This window comes from Corvus brachyrhynchos, unplaced genomic scaffold (assembly GCF_000691975.1).
Source record: "Corvus brachyrhynchos isolate BGI_N302 unplaced genomic scaffold, ASM69197v1 scaffold117, whole genome shotgun sequence".
In the NCBI taxonomy this organism is placed as follows: Eukaryota; Metazoa; Chordata; class Aves; order Passeriformes; family Corvidae; genus Corvus; species Corvus brachyrhynchos.
Window position 1 is genome coordinate 946,087 of NW_008238833.1, and position 11,192 is coordinate 957,278.

The 11,192-nt window shown below is 41.7% G+C and overlaps 1 protein-coding gene and 1 long non-coding RNA gene across 2 annotated transcripts in view; both read right to left on the bottom strand.

The window, feature by feature from the left end:
• The window catches only part of MTMR2 (myotubularin related protein 2), a 59,977-nt gene extending 52,030 nt beyond the window's left edge, over window positions 1-7,947 (bottom strand). Inside the window, exon 1 of the mRNA XM_008636784.2 lies at window positions 7,930-7,947. The gene's annotated coding sequence lies outside the window, so the exon portion shown is untranslated. The remainder of the gene's footprint in view (window positions 1-7,929) is intronic.
• A 1,254-nt stretch (window positions 7,948-9,201) lies between these two features.
• LOC108447638 lies at window positions 9,202-11,186 on the bottom strand. Its single transcript, XR_001863301.1, has 2 exons — window positions 10,898-11,186; window positions 9,202-9,713 (listed from the first exon to the last, which is right to left on the bottom strand). It is a non-coding gene; the product is annotated as an uncharacterized LOC108447638 (long non-coding RNA).
• Between the last annotated feature and the right edge of the window lie 6 nt (window positions 11,187-11,192).

Sequence of the window (11,192 nt, forward strand, 5' to 3'; positions counted from 1 at the left end):
TTTGTTGCAAATTCAGACATTCCCACGCTAAGTTGCAAAAACTAGTCCAGAACCGGAGAGCAAAGAGAAATTAAAGAAATGGAAACACAGAATATCAAATCTTTTATTTGGTTGTTAATTTTTATTTTTATTTTTTAGGAAAAATCTATTAACTTGATCAAGGAAAGAAAGAGAAACAAAAATTACATTAGTAAGTACTTACCTTAGGACAGAAATAAGAACTGAATAAAAAGATGGATATAACTTCTCTTTTATGATTTGTGTTCTGGCAGTGCCTCAATTTCTAGTTACTTACTAAGAACAAATTGTGTATATATTAACCAAATATACGTGTTCTTCTCACAGTTCATGTGCTCTCTCAGTTTTTCTTTAGCTTCCTTCCTATGTTCCTATTTAAGAAACACCTTAGTTAGAGCGTAACACATATTGTTAAACTTTCTGATTTTCTTTAAAACACATACTACACAACCCCCTCACCCCAATAAACCTAACACCCACAGGAATTAAAAATACCAGCGATTTACTAATCAACGACATTACTTGTTCCGTCCTGGGAAAATCAAAAGAAGGTGGAAAGGATGTATAAATATAGCCAATATGGAGAGTCTTGTATCACCTAGCAAAACTGTAACACCTTGCTAAGCTTTCACAGACACTACGCAGCCATGTGCTCTGTCACATTCAGCTCAGAAAAAAACAGTCTGGGAACACCTTTATTCTCTTGATAGTTCAGCCCCTGCATGAAATTGGTCCCTAGCAAAATCTCAAGGCTCAAGTCAGACAAGTATTTGACAATTTAGGGGCTTTATTTCCAGAAATTCAACCTAAGACAACACAGGATGTTTTCAAAAACAGAGCATTTGTGTGAGAAGTGAAGACTGAGAAGGGAATCTCATCATTATCTCCAAGGTGGATGCCAAGAGGATGGTGCCAGACTCATTTTGGTAGTGCCGAGTGATAGGATGAGGAGCAATGGCCATAAACTAAAATACAAGAAGTTCCATCTCAACATGAGGAAGAACTTCCAGGGTACATGTTGAAAACAAAGGTCTTTCAAATTCTTCTGCCTTGCAATGAAATGAGGAACACAAACTATGCGAGCTCATCTGAGGATTTTCTGTACATCAGTGCTCATTCATCTGAAATGAGGGCTAATCTAAGATCACCCACAGCCACTTCCTCCTGCCACTTCTGCTTCCTCAAGCAGAAATCAGTGTATGTGAAAAACCAACTAACTCAAAAAGGAATAGGACCAATGAGGTCAGAATGGTTCGCCTCTGGCTGGTGGATAACATGGGTGTCTCTACTTCTGCTTAGCCAACGGAAATCCAGGCAGTGGAGTTTAGAAAACAATTCAGCCCTCCTGGAGTGGACACTGATCTCTGCTGGATTACTTGTGGAGTGTATTGAATCCACTGAGGGTAGGGAGGTTTTAGATACCTATTTCCCATGGAGATAGAGCAACCTGAATGAGATCCTACCCTGGTTTCCTGAAGATCAGTGTCTTGTGGCAGAGTAGTTTGTATTTGCTTTGTTTAACTGAACACAGCCTTTTGCAGACACCAGAGAAAGCAAAGGGAAAGAAGGAAATGCAAAAATGAGAGAATATAACATATTTCTCCAACTTGAGAGAGAAGCCTTGTCCAAAACAATCTGCACATATTCATGACATCCTTGTTATCTAGGTATTCCCTTCTGTTGGAAATGAAACAAACTTTTTCTGTAATGGAAGAACTGACGTGCCCTCCCTTCCTATCTCCATTTTTGCTTAAATGCAAAACTTGTCATAAGTTACTATTTTCACTCCTCTGTCAAGCATGGCTAAACTGTCCAAATGTTACAAAAATTATTAGTCAATAAAGTAGACAGATATACACACATACATGGAGAAATGGGACTTAGGAAACCAGACTACAAATCTCTGCTCTCTTCTCAGTTGCAAATATATTTAGTTAACATGTAAAAAAGAGGAATGCTGTGAATTAAGAAATAGTTCCTTCTTTTTTTGGAGTTGAGAACAACCCAAATTCAATGCTCTCTTTGCCCTTACCACAACGATGGGGAGAGAGCTCTGTGTAGGTGGTCACATCTGAATTACTCACTGTAGGCTCTACTTAGAGCCACCGTGGAGAAACTGAGATGACTCATTCTTCCTCATTGTCTACAAAAAAAACCCACAACAAAACAAAACAAACCCCACCAACCCAGAGACTACCAGAACTTTGTATCAACCCAACCAGATGAGAAAAATCTCATGCAGGATGCTTGTATTTTTCTTTATGAAAGGTGGAAGCAGAAAGTGGAAAGAGAATGTGGAGTCTAGAATCAGAGTATGTTCTAGCAAAAAAAGATGAATTCTGTCTCTTTGTGGTGCTGGAGGCAGCAGTGATCAGCAGAAGCTATACCCAAACAGGTGGGAATACTGAAGGCCCAAGACTGCTCTGCTGGCACAAGTCCTGAGCACATCCACCAACAGACCCACCACATCCTCCTTCTCACACCCTGGTATTTAATGACTACTCTGCTAGCATGTTGCTTCACCTTCGAGGAAAAAGACTTGGGAAGTACTCCCTCATAAGGTGTGGGGGTTCATTTTCAGTGTGGGAGTGAGGTATCCATTCTCAGACTGGAAGACACAGCCTGAATTTTCAAGAACAGTCTTCCCCAAAAGTCGGCTTGGGTAAAATACGGGCAGAAGATCCCACATTTTTCATTTCTTTTCAGAGAGGTTCTACTTACAGGTAAGATGCTGATCACTTTGCATTTGCTAAAGGCATCCATCTGCTGGTTAAATACTGATTTTGACAGCCATCCTTCAGCAGTTCATCTCTGGTACTACAGGTCCCAGTGACCTGCCCTTACCTTCAGCATCTGCTCTCCACAGCAGGCAGACAGGCCCTTCAATCTCACAAGTGCAACCAACTCACTCCCAGCCTCCAGCCCTTTCATGGGCAGATTTAGCTGAACCTGTTCATGAGGGCAGTCCTATTACCAATGTGTACAATCCTTCTCTTCGAGAAGACCATTGAGCAGTGATATCAACTGAAGTCAACAATAGGATTTATTAACACAGCAATAAAAACAGCACAAATGCTTTATTTTCACTAAAGGCAGAAGGTACAAATGAGGCCATGGTTCAGCTCAGTAATTCATGTATTAGTGCATTTTGTACCGGGGTAAAAATGCAACAAATACTTTGATCACAAAACACCAAGCAATGATCAGAGGTATACTCACGCCAGCAGTTATATTTTGTACAGAAAAAAATAGTTGGGTTAACTTCAGTCCTGTCATTCAGTATTGCCATTGTTCTTCATAGGTCATAAGCCTTGTAGTGAATTTTCAAGGCCTCAGAACTTGTCACTTTTGCTTTGCCTTAACTTTTCTTGGCCTGCTTGTAGCTTTGGTTGAACTGGCTTAGGTGTGACTGCAATTTCTGTAACTGGCCAGGTATGTATATCCCCTCTGTTTTATTTCTGTTTGTGTGTGATACAACCACAGTTTTGCACAGACAGCAGTAAAAAGCAGCTAGCTATTCTATATAGAATATTTACCACTAATGTAGTAACTTTGTAGAGAGAAATACAACAGCCTGGTACCACAGCAGAGGACTGGAGAAGTGGAGACACAGGACATGGCATGGAAGAGTAGAGGCACAGGATGAGAAATGGGGCACAGGCTTGGCACCTGAGACCATGGCCATAAACAACTCACCAATGATCAATGAAAGAAATGCAGAGCTGGAGCTGGACAAAACTGGCTTCAGAGGTAACAAGGAGAACAAAGAAATTGTGTTTAATACCCATAAATGCAATTATATATAGCAAAAACTCAGATGCAGTGTGGAACTGCAGGCCAATGAAGAAAAAACACACTGAAATGACCCCAGGTGCATCCTACAGTGAAGAAAGAAAAGAGTCAACATGATGAACCTCATATTCTCCCAGCAAAGGACTCCAGTTGCTGACAATTTGCTCTAACATCCACTACTACCAGATAATAAATAAAATCAGCAGTTTTGGCACCCAGAGGAACAGAAGATGGGTGAACGTAACACCAGAAAGAGGGGTAGAAACCGAGAACTTAATGTATGACAGTTTTAACTGCATTATTATTCTTTCTTTTTCTGTAATAATTGCATCTGGACTAATCATGGTTAGACTTCCAAAAATTCAGTTACACTAAGAATAAATTCTTTGCTATATGAAAACGCACTGCCTTTTTGCCTGTGAACAAGGTCTTGTGTGTAACACTTTGTACGGACACGTAGTCTCTACATCACAGTAAATAAATCCAGATAAAAATATGGTTTTATTCTAAACAGGTGTTGCCAGTCTTCCCAGAACAAAGAAAAAACCCCATAAACTCCAGTTTTTCCAAATAGTTCAGCAGAAATATGATCACACACCCACACCTGACCCAGATCAAATTTGAATCATTGGGTGACCCAGCATTAATGATTCTGGAGCTGTGGCCAGAAGACTACAGAAGCCAGATCTGTAAAGTGGGAGCATTTGTACAGAGCTAACAAAATTACTAGAAAATCACCTTGAAAAGATTATGGACTCAAAAACTGCTAACACTTTCTCTTCATCAAATATATCAGGGTTTAGAAAGCAACGGCAAAGAATTAATGGAGCAGAGAAGCAAGAGAGAAACAAAGAAAAGAGCTACCTTGAAATCACTGGAAAATTACTGAGTGAGAACATGCTGTGGCAAAAGTAACTACGGATGGCAGGAAAGGGAAAAGCAAATACTTGAAAAGTTCCACTGATATTTTGTTGTCTTTCATTGATTTTTTCCTTCAATTAGCTCCCAGTTATTGGGGCAATAAAAGAGCCAGATGTTATTTCAGTTAAAAATGAAGATGGGGTAATTACTGTGACAGTGTCTCTCCTGTATTCTCACTTCCCTGGGTTATCCCAGACACCTCTACAAACCAAGCACTCCTTTCCCTTCCTGTCACATTCTTCCTCATGGTGGAATGGGCTTCCCACGGACAAATAAAAAGACTTTTTCATGTGCTGTATTACAACTACACTTGTACATAACAGCCATGTATCAAGGTGACCTCCGGACTGTTTCTTTCATTTCTAATGAAGGCCTGTTGTTTGTTTTCCTTGACTAAGCTTTCTGGTAACACACAATATCCTGAGCTGGAAGGGACCCACAAGGATCACTGAGTCCAACTCCTGAGTCAACAAAAGCTCTTTGGTGTATGGATCAGGTCTCTTTTTACACTGCTGATACCCCCAGCACTGAAAAACCAGTATCAGTAAAGCAGGTCATCAGGAAAAGATTAATGAAAAAGATGTGGACAATCGATCTGCTGAGCCATTAAAGAGGTATTATGACCTTTCCAAATGCAGTTCTTGCCTGTATACATGAGGTGTGAAAGAATTAGCAAAGGAAGGGAGATGATAAACATCAGAAATAGGTAACAAAATATGTTCAAGACAGGTGTTAACCTATCAGGGCTACAGATAGGAATTCTGTAATTTGAGATTGTCAGGTCATCTTCAATCTAAAAATTCAGGCTCTGTAATTGCACCTCTGCTATGGATAGCCTGCAGTTAAGGAACTACGTGTACAACTCAGAGCTGTCTAGCAAACAGATTGCTAGTCAACATAGCATTACCCTCCCTCTTCAGAGAAGGCAGTGCTTGATAGGACCCAAGAGAGTCATGTTCTGAGCCTAGCTTCATTCCTCACCAGTTGTCAGATCTTGCCTCATGTCTCCACTGCAGTTTCTCATCTCGTCCTTGGATTATCTCACTCTGTGCCCAATCTCTCAGCAAGGAGTCTTGGCATTCAACTGCACATCCAAGAGCTTAGTAAAATTACCCACCAGGCATTATTAAAAATAGAGTAGTCCTGGCTTAGGCACAATTAAATAGCTGGTCCCCATCTCTTCAACACAGAAAGCATTGCCATCTGTACAGCAGCTAGAACTATGATACTGCAAATTCCTGTGAGGCCTTTAAACACCAATGTAGTCTTAATTACAATACAATGAACAGGTGAGTGTCAGTTGTATTTTATATTCTCGGATGAAAAATATACTTAAACACATACATTTTTGTCATCAATAAAAAGCATTTTATTGAATGGGCAGAACTGGGACAAAGAGATGTGCATGTGCCTGATAGAGGAAAACTTTTAAGACTGAAGGTCTCACACTCTGAGATAAGTAGAAATGGTTTCTGCTGAATGCAGGAGCAGAAATGTGCATAGTAAAGATTGCTACTAAAAGCGATCTGTGAATTCTTTAGAGGCAATGGTTTATCTTCACAAGTGCGCAGCTATAAATTAAAAGCTCTAAAGTCTTTTTCACTAAATGGTATTTTCATTATTTTCTGGCCCAAACCCTGAGACTATTAAAAAGATTCTTCTCATTTTGCAAATCTATATGCAGACAAAAGTGCTATTTATCTTCACAATACACAAGAAAGCCACCCGTCTCAGAACAGATTTCAGTTGCAAGTAAGCGCTAGAAATTACCACTCATTTATTAAAATCAATGATAATGAACTGCTCTGGAGTTGCTAATTGGTTCTAGGCATAGTGTTAAGTTCCTGAGATGCAAAACCAGTTCATTATCAACACTCATCCAGCAACATACTTGTCTTTAATGGTAACAACTCCTGAGAAATCCTGCTTTGCACTTACAAGAAATCAAATGCAAGAAATGCTCTCAAAGCCCATGAGGAAAATGACAGCATCTCACCGAACACCAAAACTGGCAAAAATCTTCCCTTTCAAACTCTAACTTCAATGACTCATCACAAAACAACTCAATCAGCAAAGCTCATACATCTGGTAGCAATGTGGTGCTACAGCTAAAGCCCTCCTCAGCCAACAGCTCACAGACCCAACTCATTCCAGCATCACTCTCACCCATGGGGAAAGAATTCCTTCAACACAGCCTTAAATCAGACCAGGTATTGACAGGGCCTTATTTGAGACAAGGGGGGAGTTCATACCTCATGGAGTTATTGGTTCAACAGACCTTGCTGCATTGATTTACACTGAGTTTACATTTTCAGATTTATCCCTGCAAACATAAAGACAAGGAGCATGATTGTTCTCATATGCTTCAGTAAAAGTGCAGTGCATAGGATCCACCATGTCTGCAGACCTCTGTGGATGATAAACACCAGAAGAAAGGTGATAACAAGCAACAAAAAAAGCAGTAACATCAAGCATTGCTACAGTCATGCTGGTGGGAAACATCTACCCACTGCCTTATCTTCCTCTCATTTTATACTGATGTTGAAATAGCACTGACATCTCCTATAACAGTTTTTTTACAGTACAATCACCTCCACACTTTTGCACAGGCAATACAAATTATTATTATTATTATCTTCAGCAGACCTAACAGAAAGCCTCTTAGATATCTTACTGGACCATTGTTCAGACTGAACTGTGATATGCTTTTCCTGAGGAATACAGAGATGCAAGCTCATTCAGAAACGACAGGACATAACCACATAGACTGCATGAACAAAATGCCTAAACACATTTAATGAAAAGTAAATATCTGAAGTTTGCCACCACTTTTTTTCCCTAAAGTCATGTGTTCTGCTAAAATCATACATGACTCCATCTGGCTTTTCCTTCATGAAAGGAAAAGATTGTGGTAGAAATTTTTTGGCTATTCCTTTGAATTCCAAGGGTCAGAGGGTCTGGATGCAACCTCAAATTTGCAAAATCAACAATACAACAAACCCACCCACAAATTCATTTTAAGAATGGTCTTGGAAGAAGTCTGAATAACTAGCAGAGCTGAACTGTGTTTATCACTCACTCACCCAGGATCCTCAGGCCATTCTAGAGATATAATAGCAGTCCATAACATTGAGAAAAGCTTGTTCTTCTGGACATAACCATATTGTAGCTCATCAAACATATGAATCAGTGTTTTACCTCACTCCTTCTTCTGTCTCACAGGTTGTTTCTGAACAGACACTGCAGACACACAAGCACGTCTTGCAAGTTGCTAGTCAAATACCACCACAGCTCTTTATGAGTAGCTGGCTCATGGTCATGTGTCTTCCATGAGAACAGGATGGGAGGGGAATGTCCATGCTAAGTACTGACCCTTGGAAACCACAGAGAGCTGCAGAACCCAGTGCTGTGCTGCACAAAGCCAGCACTGGGTGAGACAGCTGAGACTTGAAAAGCAGAATAGCTGTTTCAGCACAACTGTGAGGGCAGCCGAGTTAATTAGCTGTGACCTGCTCATCTGAAACTAACTCGGTATTTTCACAGAGAGCTGGCGATTTTTTACCCTGTACAAACAACTACACTGTAAGTCTCATTAGGAGTTTTTCAATGTTTTTCTAGTTGGGACAGAAAGTAGGTAACATTTGTTTAATTATTCCTATGTCTTCCTCAAGGACCACAGGTATTGCACGTTACAAGGGTCTATTTAAATATCAAAGCAACTTTCACTGTCAAATGCCCTTATTGCCACAGCTCATGTGCATTCCTAAAAGACAAACCTATAATGTTCTTCAAGGCACTTATCTGGATGTGAGCAGCCTTATGTACAAGTAAACCCTATCAAGCATGTCTACTTGAGGAGCTAGATCTTAAGCACCTGTAGAAATAATAACACTTCCAACCTGGAGCTGAGACAACCCAAAGAATGCCCTGCTGTATGTATTTCATACCAGCATCACTAGCATCTTTCCAAGTCTTCTAAATCTTGCATAAAACAATTCAGTAAGTATAACTCAGTAAGGCTTCACAAGGCTAGGTAATGGTGATTCTGAGATGAGTGACCTTTGAGTCATTTTTTGGGTTTTGATTCTTTTAAATAAAATGGATTATAAAAACTGATGACAGCATCCTCATGATTCATTGTGTTCCTCACATCATTCCCAACGCTAACTTCTTTTAAACAAAATCATTTGGTGAAAATGTGTCATAGGTTACAATTTGAAGCTGGTCTAGCTGTTAGATCACAATCACAGAAATTAAAATAAGTATATTTCAATGCATACAAATAGTCCAATTAGTTTCAGAGAATTATTCTGATGTATAAAATCAGATTGCAGTACAGCTTTAATGAAAAAAAAACCTGATGAAAATCAATCTACTGTCCCATTAATAGACAATTATTTATTTGTGCATATGCATCACTAGATTGCCAAGGTAAGCTGATAATAAACATTCTGAAGGTCACCAGGCATCTCTCATTACAAGAACCTTGTTTTATTTTCTTGTAAGTTTGCCCTAATCTTGAACCATTTCAACTAAAAAGTTTTACAGCATACACCAACTCAAGATGAGGGTCTTTTTATTAATAATTACAGATGAAAAACATTAATCTATTTCAAATACCTGTATTATGTTTGGAGTACATTAAACCCCCCCCAAGTGGCTAGCTTTCTTCTATGGGTTCTAGATGTTCAAGCAGAGACTTGAGATTCTGAAAGCTTTTGAATAAGCTTTTTTTACATCCCAAGAAATCTCTTAAGAGTCTGGGCCTTTCCAGGACTTGGAGGACACAGCCTTGTGCATGCTCAACAGAAACAGATTTATCATCTCAATTTCCCCATGGTTCCATCTGCGCAGGGCATGCTGCCGAGAGGCTCAACAGGAGCTTCCTTGTAGCCACTGGCTCTTCTGAGTTAAGCTCTCTTTAGTGTCCATAGGCCTCTCACAGTAAATGACCTCCACCAGATGGGTCCAAGTTGCCTGAGCTGATGCAGAGATAAAAAGAAGAATATAATGGGTCAGTTAAGTAAGGGCGAAAGAGGCCTGCTGGCATCTGGCAGGGCACTGGTAGAACTGCACAGTGAAACCAGTACAGAGAGCAGAAGAATTTGATGAAGAAGGGTGAAATGAAAGTCAGAAGTCAGGAAGGACCCAAGAATGAAGAAACCCAAGTGCCTGTCTGAGGAGCAGCGGGGTAAAAGCCAACCATGGGAGTTTGGAGATGCCGGCAACAAAGTGGCCACTGGCATCTTGGGCTCTAAGAACAGAGGCAGAACCAGGAGATCCAGGGAAGGATCCCCCTGTACTCAGCTTTCAGAGGAGCATTTCTGGAGTACTGCATGCAGGTATTAGCCCCACAGTGCAGTTAAGTCTCCAGGGAGCTAGAGGGAGTTCAGGGATAGTGTAGCTGGAGCACCATGCCTGTGTGAAGAGACTGGGGAGAGACTGCTCTGCAGGACCAAAAAAGCATGCCCAGTGCCACCAGTGCCAGTGGAAGATATACAGGAGATGCTGATGGGCTGCCCAGAGAGGCTGTGTGCGCTTCACCTTTGTAAGTTTTCAAGACCAAACCGGGTAAAAGCCAAAAGCAGTCTGATCTGATCTTAAAGCTGTCTCTAGTATGAGCAGGAGGCTGGACTCAGGGATGCTGAGAACTGTTCAACCCAAGTTATCCTCTGATCCTGCAACTTGTGCATGGCAAGGGCAGCCAGAATGGGACAGAACAACCTTCAGCAGCCATCAGGTCACCCTGCTCCCAGGCTCTACCACAACACCAGGGCCTCCCACATCACCAGCCCTATCAGTCTCTCAGTGCCTGCTCTTGCTACCCTACTGCAACCTCCTTCATCAAACACAAGGCCCAAGCAGGATGTGCTTTTCAATCACAAAATTAAAATTTCACTGATAGCCCGTGGAGGGTGGAAAGAACACAAAAATCTCCTTTTGGCTTCCATGGCTTAAGGACCTTGAATATTACCCACATGGCATTACAAGCCATTCAACCCGCAAAGTCAAGCTTTCAGAAAAAGCCATGATGGCAAAACCACAAACGCTCAACACGCCCCAGGAAATTTCCTCCTAAAGAGGACAAGGCCTGGCGTGGGCACGGCACCGCGCTGAAAGGCAGCTCCCAAGCGGGTGCCGCGCCTGCCCTTCCAGCAACGCTTACCTGTGCTGCCCATCTCCCAGATCCCTCCACCTTAGGTACCAAGGGCAGGGGCACTGCTTTGGCTGCGCACGGATTTACCGAGAGCCTGGTGCGGGTGGCACCTCCTGCTCTGACTAAAGGCCTGCAAGAGAGAGCGGCTGTGCCGCAGCCGAGCAGAGCCCACGCCTGCCTTCCTGCTCCGTCACCCCACAGCCACCCGCAGCAGCAGGGACACCCCAGCAGGAGAGACCCGACCCCGGGGAAGCGCAGCAGCCTCCTGCCCACAGAGGGAAAAAACAGCACCAGCTCCATCCCT